The sequence below is a fragment of the Amblyomma americanum genome, chromosome 10 (genome assembly GCF_052857255.1).
Source record: "Amblyomma americanum isolate KBUSLIRL-KWMA chromosome 10, ASM5285725v1, whole genome shotgun sequence".
Classification (NCBI taxonomy): domain Eukaryota; kingdom Metazoa; phylum Arthropoda; class Arachnida; order Ixodida; family Ixodidae; genus Amblyomma; species Amblyomma americanum.
Window position 1 is genome coordinate 130,184,471 of NC_135506.1, and position 11,542 is coordinate 130,196,012.

Consider the following 11,542-nt stretch of genomic DNA (forward strand, 5'->3'; position numbering starts at 1 on the left):
TCGTGGACTAGCCTCCGCGAGCACAATTCGTTCTCCTCTTCTGATGTCAGCGGGAAGCGTGGAGTCCGGTAGAGTACGTCCCATGTGTACGTCATCTACGTCATGGAAATAATTCTCTTCTTGCTTTTTGCGACCGGGGACATTTCAAGAGGGGCAGCAGCGGGGGTTCTTAGCCGTGTTTTGTCGCGCTTTTTTTTTCGTTCTCCTTCCTCACACAGTTGCTTCTTTTGTTTGTTTGACGATTTTTTTCCCCGCCTTCACCTCCATCCCTGCCCTTCCTTGGTGGGTGTGCAACAAAAAATGGTTGGCGGTTTAGCTTTCATAAGTACGAAATATTGCGCTAACGCACAGTCTTTCGCAGGTGGACGCCACCGCCACGTACCTGAAAGCGCGATTGAGGTGTCCACTCACTCAGGGAGCCAGTTTCGCGCCTCAACTTTTTCATAGTCAGTGCCAATTCACCCAACGTCCCCTACGCTCCAGTGCCGTGTTTCAGCGGCAATGCTGTCAACGCCAAACCGTATTGCGTTAATGCGTTGCTTCTGCGACAACGTAGTCAACGCCAACACATGTAGAGAACATCTCTCTGTTATTATCGCCACATAGATCAAAGCGCGAATATTAGTTTGATACTAGTATTGGCTGAAGAAGACGATGTGCAATGCACAGCGCGAGAGTGTGTTGCAGTTTAACACGAGGCGTAATCGGCTGCGGCGATAGCGCAGTGCTTTCGTGCAGTCACCACCGAAATATAAGGATGAAGGTCATAAAGATGAAGGGGGGAGGCAAAGGGAGGTAGGCAAGAAAATGAAATGAGCATGCAAAGTCAGAAAGCGTTCGGTGAAGTCATAGCCTATCGTGCCGGCCAGAAGTTCTCTAGAAGCGGAGCAGTGCTTCGGAGGACTTCACCGACGGCGATCGCCGCGGCCAGTCGCCGAGAACCTCATTTCCGTCAGTGGGCGTGGATCTAGACCGCCCAGCGCACGGCAAAGGTACCGCATTTCAGCACTACAGGGCATTCACAAAGAATGTGGGCTGTAGTCTCGTCGCACCCGCACTAGGTTCATGCAGGGCTACTAGCCATGCCGATTACAAATGAGTGATGGTTCGCGAAAAAATACACGAAACCACACAGGCGACACAGCGCAGTTGCTTCACGTCGCGGGGTTTGCCCATCAACATAGTGCTTTCGCACCCACTAAAAATCTTCCAGGAATCTGTTTATTCACTTACCGGCCCATTCAGAACGAAAAGCGTCGGTAGCGCGCCTGTCTTCACATAAACGCAGGCAATGGGGATACTTTGTTCTGAACTGCATGATGAAAGATTGTTTCAGAGGAAAAAAAAAACAGGAACGAGGAGCGAGAAGACAATAGGAACGCCGCACATCAACTGAATTTTAATTAAAAATTACAGACCTACACGTACACAGAAAGGCACCATTGGTGACATCAAGCACTCGAATATAATCCGAAAAGATACGACAGTTATCCAAGGCTGCAAAGGAAATAGACAAGTAAGAAAACAAAGGCATAAGTTTCATAATCTGAAGTACATTCTTGCAAATATGTCTTTTTTTCACCTGGCTGACGTGATAAACACGTTTGCGCTTAGATAATTTTATTCCTTCATCCCGAGCGCAACAGATAGGACATTTCATTAAAGATACAGAGGAGTTTGTAAATTGCCTGGATTTTATGAGTTATGAGCTTGCATAGCACACGTGTTTGTTCCTTGCATGCTGGATAGTGCAAGCAATGGTGAATGTGGTCAGTTAAATGACCCCCGCCACTTAGTGAAGCAACTGTCCTGCGATGCTCCAGCAAGCGTTCGTTGATAAAGCACCCAGTCTGTGAGGTAACATTTGCCACATGCGGGGGGAACGTCCACGCCAACCTCACAGTCAGCAAGAGCTTTGGTGTGCCTAATATTGCAGGCTGGCCTCTTCCTAACGTCATTTGCGCATGCACCCGAACTTCTTTTTCGGGGCTGAAATCAAAACACGTACTCCGCACTTGCCCTCCACCTTGTTGAGGCGATGGGACACCTTATGCCAGTAGGTCGCTACGACAGGTTGTGGGCGTGCATTTTCATCCAGCCCGCGCCGCCCATCAGATTCCACTCGAGAACCTGACATTCCACCACTGAGGCCACAATTTCTATTTGGAAGCCTGCTTTCTCCAGTCGCTGTAATTGGGCATTGACGCCGGCATGGACTTGATGCTCACACGACTTGGCTAGAGCAGAACGGAAGAATTTTTTTGCTATAGCTCTCTTTACGAGCTTGGAATGCGCCGATTGATAGTTAAGAACTCGGTTTTTCGACCGTGGCTTCTGCTTTCAGCCCACGCGCGTTTCCTCAAAAACTAGGCACACATCGAGATACCAGACGCGCCCTTCCTGCGGAACTTCGTGCGTGAACTTCGTGCCAAAGGTGTTGGAGAGAAAAATACCAAGATTGCTGTTCACGCCAATGTCTCTATCCTCAGCCTGGTTCCCGAACTATCTTTGAAAATGAAAAAATGAAAATGAAAAATCTTTATTTGCCATCAGATACAGATGGGGGGATTGTAGAAAAAAAGCTGTCCTTGGACAGCTTGACGGGTCCACAAACCCTTATTTTGGCAGAGTGGCGGCAACACGTAGCATATTCTTGATATGCAAACATATACATACATATTTAATATGATACAGACTTAGTACTCGTAAACGAAAACAACAGAAAACAAAAGAACAGAAAACAACAGCGGAACTCACTTCTACAAATCCAAACGAAAGCAACAGCAAGGCTAGATAACATTACATAGAAACCAAATACATCTGCCGGAGGTCCTTGTAGGTTGCCGTGAAGAGGTCAAAACGGACAGAATTATAATAACTCAAAAGCGTTGGTATTGTGTACTTAAGGCACTGTTTCCCGTAACTTGAACGTGACATTGGTACTGACCAATCCTCGAAGTGTCTTGTAAGGTAACTTGGAGTACTGTCTTGTAATTGGGATAGGTTACGTATATTGTTGATATTCCTGTGGATTTCTTGTTTATATACATGGCTTAAGCGATATCTATAGAGATTTTGAGCTGGAATTACACCAGAGTTGCTAAAAAAATGTTGAGGTGGAAGCAGTATAAGAAGCATTATATGTGTGTCGGAGATACTTTTTCTGTAACAGGTGGATGTGTTCTATATTAGTGGATGTTGTGTTTCCCCATACTAATTGACAATAGTTCAAGTGTGACTGAAAGAGTGAATGATAAAGCAAACGTTTGATGCGTGTGGGAAGGATATACCTTAAACGACCTATTACACCAGTTGTTTGACTTATTTTGCTTAGAACATGCTTGACGTGATTATCCCAGGACATATTTGCGGAAAAGGTGACACCCAGACATTTGAAATTCTCCACTAAAGCGATGCATCGTGAGTTTATTGTAATATCTTGATGCTGAGGTATGTGCTTGTTTCTCGGCCTGAATATAATCGATTTTGTTTTGCTTTCATTTACCTTCATTGCGTTTACTCTCGACCATTCCTCTAAGGATTTCATTGCACTGTTACATTGTTCAACAAGAAGATTAACATCATTCCCAGCAAAAAAAAAATACTAGTGTCATCTGCACAAATAATAAATTTTGCGTTAGGGTTAATAGTGACGATATCATTCAGATAGAGATTAAAAAGTAAAGGTCCTAAAATACTTCCCTGCGGCACTCCACAACTAACAGCTTTAGCTTTCGATGTAAAGGCACCTGTTTTCACAACTTGAGTTCTATTGGATAGGTAGGATTTCATAAGAGCTAGTGCCTGTCCTCGTATTCCATACTTACTTAATTTTTCCAGCAAAATGTTATGGTTAACTAAATCGAAGGCTTTAGAAAAGTCCACAAAAATGCCAACAACTATTGCTTTGCTTTCAAACGCCGTTAATATATATTCTTTCTGCTCTAGCAACGCTGATTCAACTGATTTGTTTTTACGGAAACCGAACTGGTGTGGTGTTAACAGATTATGTTTTTCAATGAAATTTGCCATCCTCGAATACAAGACTTTTTCAAACAGCTTTGAAAAGATCGGTAAAATAGATACCGGCCTGTAATTTCCCAGCTCATTACAATCTTCTTTTTTGTACAGAACAGTAACTTTTGCGCACTGCATTCTCGCTGGGAAAGTTGCTGATTCTAAACAAATATTAAAAATGTGGGTGAGGATGGGAGCAATAATATCAATTACATGTTTGATTGGGCGTACTTGAAGACCATCGATGTCACAACTGCTAGAGTTCTTTAAGGCTTGTATAACGGACATGATCTCAACCACTGTTACGGGTTGAAGGTACACTGTGTTGTTAATGTAAGTGGAAACGTATTTGCTAGCATGAGAGGATATAGAGGGAGCAAAAGCGATACTAGTGAAAAAATTGTTAAAAGCATCAGCTAGTTCTGCACCGGATAATTCTTTTCCGTCAACTTGTAATTTCAATGAAGGCTTATGCGAGTGACCACGATTAAGGATGGTGTTCAACCTCGACCATAACAGACTGTTTTGACGGCACTCAATATCCAACAAAGATTAATAATATGCTGATCGTGCATTTCTAAACTTCTTTGTTAGCTTATTACGATGCTTTTTAAATTGGACAAGATCATCTTCTGATCGCGTATGAAGGAAATGTTGATATAGCTTGTCCCTCGTTTTCATTTCACTCTGTAATTCAGGTGTAAGCCATGGTTTGCGTGTTCTTTTACTTTTTTTGCGTGTTCTTGACGGGAAACTCTTGTGGTATAGTTGGGTCAGTATATCCATAAACTTATCGTATGCTTCACTGGCATTTGTGAGATTACCGATCGTGTCCCATTCCACTGACAACAGGGCGTCACGAAAGGAATTCAGTGTTGTGTCTGTTATTAGTTGGTACATTATTGGTGGGGATTTTTTTCTTATTGACCTGCTTGATTCTACACACAAGAACACTGGCAAATGATCGCTGATAGAACATGACAAAACTCCAGATTTAACATTCGGCCCCAAGGAATTGGTAATAAATAAATCCAGAGTGGACTGGCCTTCAGGTGTAATCCTGGTTGGTGTGTCAATTAAGTTAGCAAAACCATTCGATAATATGATCATATTGAAAGCATTTGATGATGGACTGTTCACACTCATGTCGACGTTAAAATCTCCACCAGCTATTAGAGGTTTAGAGTTATGATTTTGAACCACATAAGTCAGGAACTGATCATAGAACTGCAGAAACGCAGGCAAATCACCATTCGGTGGTCGATAGCACACAGAAATACATGTCTAGCAGTGCACAGGGTCAGCATTTCATAGTCTGGTGAAAGCACTGTGTAAGAATCAATGATTTGACATTCTACATCATTTGTGATCAGCAATGACACTCCGCCCCCTCGAGAGTCCGACCGGTTTAGATAGTGGGTATTATAATCAGGCAACCTAAAAATATCACATTCATTAGTGCTCCATGTCTCTGTTAACATAATAACCGAAAATTGAAAAGAGAAACCAGTAAATAACTCCTCCAGGGATGACACCTTATTTCTGTCAGAACGCGTGTTCATGTGGATACATTTTAAGTGAGATGCGGGAAATGTTGCGACAATTTCATCTACATCATCAGGCAAGTAAAAATCCACTTCGTTATGCCACCTTCTTTTGTTGCAAAAAAACAACGCACCCTTTAAAGGTCGTCCAGCTCTCCCTTATCCCTGACGTGAATTGCATTAGCTCCGTCGGTCTTTCGAACAAGGACCTTACCGTTCACGTACCAAACAAACTTATAGCCTTTTTCTTTTGCTGCTTCCTTTACCGACCGTAGAAGGTCTTTGTTATGCCAAGTCAAGTTTTCTTGAAAGAAAATTGCAGCAGTTTCATTCCTCGGGGCGTTTTTTTTCTTAAGCGATGTGTCCCTGGTTCCCTGCTTAGTGAAACGGACAAGAATTCCCGGCACGTTGTCACCTGTGGCGCCTCACTGTGTACATAAATGCCTATTTTTTTTGTGTGAATAAAATGCAGTTGATGTCCAGCGTTTGTGTTGTCTGCCCGCTATTCGTCCGTGTTTTTGTGCGCTGAAAAGATGTTTTCAAATGCTGACTTCAGCCGCGGCTGAATAAGCCTCTTCATCGCCTGCAGTAGCCTTGGATCGTGGACGTAGTTATCCAGAGCGAAGTGTTTTCACAAACCCTGAACCGCTGTGTCTGCAAGAACGATGCATTGGAGCCAGACACGACTCAAGACTTAATCTTCTGGCAGTCTCTGCCGAGTCGCGGATCTACTCCAGTGGCTGCGTGCGCATCCAACTACGAAGCACCTTGAAGGCATTTTCTTCACTGAGAGGAAATGAAAGTGAAGAAAATGCCTCCACGAAGAAGGGCGACCTAGCGGTCATTTCATCTGTTTGTCCATCCTACTGTCAATACGATCGGGCTTCGAACAGCGAAGCATTGGTCCGAGATTGTCTGCCTAATTTCAGTCGCCGTTAAGCGGGAATGCAGCATACTACTTCGTGGAGAAGGTTGTAGTGCTTTGAGAACTAAGAATGCTCACTCGTCTATGCGTCTGAAAAGTGCGGGCAAAGAAACAACAGAGGTGAACCAGGAACTGGACAGCCTCTTGGGTTCTCGCTGAGAGGGTTGATCTGAGGATTGTCTGAGGTGGCAGTGTTCGGCTTGCTGTGTGCGTCATACGGCCACTTGATGATGTCACCGTTTTCCTTCCATCACTGAGACTTTCTACGCATTGGTAAGAACACACACGCTGCCGGCTTTTCTCATATTGAGACTAATAATGTTTTTGCAATAATGATCGCTATGCTTTCCCCCGGCTCACTACACCACTGATGACGTCATCCGTTTGATTGACAGCTATTAAATTTGAAAATTGCTTGTTGAGGAAAGGAAATAGCACAGTACCTGTCTCACATCTCGGCGGACACCTGAACTGCGCCGTAAAAGAAGGGATAAAGGAGGGACTGAGCGAAGAAAGAAAGAGTTGCCGTATTGGAGGGCTCCGGAATAATTTCAACCACCTGGGGATCTTTAACGTGCACTGACATATTGCATAGCACACGGGCGCCTTTGGCGTTTCGCCTCCATCGAAACGCGGCCGCCGCGGTCGGGTTCGAACCCGGTACTCCGGATCAGTAGCCGCATGCGCTAATCACTGAGCCACCACGGCGGGTAAATGTGTGAAACTTTTCTTATGAGCGAATCTTGAGCCTATAAAGGCTTTGGCCTTAAAATACTGCTGCCTTCACTCTTTTGCTGAGCTAGTTTGCTCTTAGCAACGCTTCTTTACAGATTCTATTTAGAATCATGTCGTACTACTGCGCTGTTTATGAGACTGAAGATAACACCATAACGCGATCTGAAAAGTCAAATGCAAACAGCGGTCTTCGCTGCCTTAAGAAAAAATGCAATCTATGTCTTCGAAAATTCTGATGACTTTACGCATTAGGCTCATTTGAGTGTCTCACGAATTTCTTGTGACTTTTCTTTATGAATTCCTGATGGCTTTCTAAAACAAATTGGCCACCGTGGTTCTAGTATGTTCCTATTTCTTGCATTTCTGATGCCTTCTTCTTGGTCTCTGATGTCAGATCAAAGAGCTTCTGCATTAGAATCTTTGATGCTGGTTAGTTGCGTTTCTAATGTTTTACTGCTTTTTTGCCCAGTGCATAGTTCAGTGTCATGTGATGGCAGGGTAACATTCTGGCATGTTTTAATGCAGTATCTAAAATAAAAATAGTCCTCCTTGCTATACCGGCAAGACAGGGCAAAAACTTGGGCGGCATGTGGAAAGTCAACTGGTGCTTTCGGACTGTACCATCACACACTTGTGAATCTAGCTACTGCAGCTTTGAAGCATCAAATGTGTTATGTGTGATTTGAAAACTGTGCGAGCCCTGTGAGGTGGAGACCATCATTTTGGTGGGTACATGTAAAGATATAAATACAAGGATCTATATTGTCACCGAGATATGGTTGACGTACGCAGGGCTCGTTTACTTGTACGTGCAAGACGCTGCTTGAACGCGCAAGGCAGCAGGCAGCTCGAGAGATGAAGACGAGGAGGCATCAAGACCTGCGATGGCTCAAGGCCTGCTAACTACCAGGTAATGCAGTTTAGCCGCGATACGGCGCCACTATAGGAGTCAGTAGTGTGGCATTACTCCCCCTCTTTGAAAGTCACTGACTCGGTGCGGCAGCAATCGGAGGCAGGACAATAAGGGTAGTCGCATGTGTCCGGCGTATGGTGTAGACACGCGCGATGCGCTAGCGGGCGTGGTACCGCTTCATCCGGGGGACGTGGACAACTTCAGAGGTCGGCCGTCTAGAAGAGCGAACGGTTCTCAGGGGAAGAACTGCGTAGGTGACTTCACTGAGCTGATGGAGCACCTCTTAGGGGCCAAAGTATCGGCGTAGAAGATTCCTCGACTGCAGTATTATAGGCAAATGTGACGTAAGGGAGTATGGCGTGCCAGTTCCGATGGTCCGCATCGACATACATAGAAATCATGTCGGCGATCGTCTTGTTGAACCGTTCGGTGAGGCCGTTGGTTTGAGGGTGGTAAGCGGTTTTCTTGCGGTGACTGGTGCCGCTGAGGCGCATAACCTCCTGCCTAAGGGCAGAGGCGAACGCTGTTTCCCTGTCAGTTAAAACGATGGTGGGTGCACCGTGACGAAGCACAGTGTTTTGGATAAAAAAGTCCGCAATTTCGTCAGCGACACTACGGGGAAGAGGTTTTGTTTCACAGTATCGGCTGAGGTAGTCGGTGGCGACCACAATGTAGCGGTTACACAGCGTGGACTCGGAAATGGGCCGAGTAAGTCCATGCCGACTTGTTGGAAGGGGACCTGAGGTAGAGGCTGCAGTAGGCCGGCTGGCTTAGTCGGCGGCGTCTTGCGACGCTGGCACTCGCGGCAAATTCTTACGTAATGCTTCACAACTGCAGTAACCCTGGGCCAGTAGTAATATTGCCGTATTTGTGCCAAAGTTCGACAAAAACCCAGGTGACCAGAAGATGGGTCATCATGGCACGCCTGCAAGACTTCGTCGCGAAGAGCCGTAGGCAAGACGAGCCGAGCTTCCGTCGGGCTGTATTTTTTCTTATACAGGATGCCGTCGCGTAAACAGAACGACGACAGTCCGCGTGAGAAGATTCGTGGGGGAGACCGAGCGCTTCCTTCCAGATACTCAATGAGGGGCCGTAGTTCAATGTCGTCTCTTTGTTTTTGAATCAGAACGGAGGTAGAGATGGCGCCAAGAAAAACTGAATCGTCGTCGAGGTCAGCTCGGGGGTCCTCGATAGCAGCTCGAGACAAACAGTCGGCATCACTGTGCTTCCTACCAGACTTATAGACGATGGTGACATCAAATTCCTGAAGTCGAAGGCTCCAGCTTGCAAGCCGTCCCGAGGGACCTTTGAGGTTCGCCAGCCAACACTGTGAGTGGCGGTCACTGACGACCCTGAAAGGGTGGCCATATAAGTACGAGCGAAATTTGGTCACTGCCCACACAATCGCCAGACATTCTTTTTCGGTGGTGGAATAGTTTGCCTCAGATCGTGACAAAAGTGCTGCTCGCGTATGCGATTACGCGTTCGAGACCACCCTGCCACTGCACAAGGACCGCACCGAGACGGATGTTGCTGGCGTCTGTGTGCAGTTCAGTGGCAGCCGACTCGTCAAAATGTCCAAGGATGGGCGTATTTTGGAGACGAGTTCGGAAGTCTTCAAAGGCCTTTTGTTGCTCCGGGCCCCAGAAGAACGGTTCGGAATCTTTCGTGAGGCGGGTGAGGGGCTCAGCGATCTGGGAGAAGTTCTGCACAAAACGCCGATAATAGGCGCAGAGACCCAGAAAGCGGCGCGCGCTTCGCTTATCGGTGGGCACAGGAAAAGCAGCCACAGCGGCTGTCTTATCGGGGCCGGGGCTAACGCCTTTAGCACTCACGATGTGGCCCAGAAACTTCAACTCTTCGAAAGTGAAGTGACACTTTTCGGGGTTCAGGGAAAGACCGGCCGACCGATTTGCTTCGAACACAGCGCTCAGGAGCTCTTCGAACGTATCAGAGAAGATGACAACGTCACCCAAGTACACTAGACATGACTGCCATTTCAGATCGGCAAGAACGATATCCATCCTCCGCTGGAAGGTTGCAGGAGCCGAGCACAGGCCGAAAGGGAGCACCCGGAATTCGTACAGACCGTCCGGTGTAATAAAGGCGGTCTTTTCCCGGTCGCGTTCGTCCACCTCGAATTGCCAATAGCCGCTGCGTAAATCTAGCGATGAGAAATACTTGGCGTTGCGCAGCCGATTCATGTAGTCATCAATGCGCGGCAGAAGATAAACATCCTTTTTTTGTGACTTTGTTTAAACGAAGGTAATGAACGCAGAACCGTAGGGTTCTATCTTTCTTAGCTACTAGAACAACAGACGACGCCCACGGGCTCGTCAACGGTTATATCACGTCGTCCTGGAGCATTTCTTTAGCTTGGCGGTGAATGGCATCACGCTCCTTTGAAGAGATCCGGTAAGGCGGCTGACATAACGGCCGCCGGTTGGCGTCGACTATATTTTGGTGCTTTGTGAGCGGTGCCCGCCTAACCTTAGAGGTCGAGGCGAAGCAGTCACAGAAAGACTGGATAACGGTTTCGAGGCAGCGTTTCTGATTGGCCAGTTTTTATAAGAGTGGTCGGTGCCTCCAGTGAGGCCGAGGCTTCGGACAAAGCGTGCAGTCCCACGAATTCGCTGAGTTCTTCGAAATACGCAGTAACTGTTCTGCCAGGCAAACACTGAGGTTCACAGCCAAAATTGGTTAACATGTGCTCGGTTCGGCTATTGGTCAACTCACTAATTCCGCGAACAACACAGACTTGCCGACCAAGGAGCAGCGACATGTTAGTTTCAGCGATGCCACGAGTTCCAGTGATCTTGTCCCAATGTACGGTAACAAATATACTAGCTCTTGACGGAATTAATATCCCGCGTGGCTTGATATCGCCGTCTACAGCGGGTTGAGTGGAAAATGACACGACCAGCTCCTGAAGGTTGATGACAGCACCGTACTTCCGAAGGAAATCCAAACCAAGTGTCAGGTTTTTGGAGCACTCGGGCAGCACAGCAAAGCAAACAGGGAAAGTAGCACCGCGGATCTGGATTCGTGACGTGCAGACACCAATTAGCATAACCACATGGCCGCCAGCAGTGCGGATCTCTGGTCTCGACCAAGGGGTCAGAACCTTTCTAATGGCCGTGGCTAACCGACTGCTCATTACAGAAAAATCAGCGCCGGTATCCACAAGTGTGGTCACATCGCGATTTAAGCGATTATTGGGAGTTCGGCAGACACCCGTCGGCCACAGCACAGCGTTGTCGTTGAGGTTGTCGGGTGAGGTCGTCGTCGGTCGGATCGTAGCCGCGAATCGTCGGGTGGAGGCTCTTGACTTGATCCAATAGCGGCGGCCCTACCCCCGGGGGACGCCGTCTTCAGTTTTCTCGATGTGGGGACGCGCCTTTGAACTGG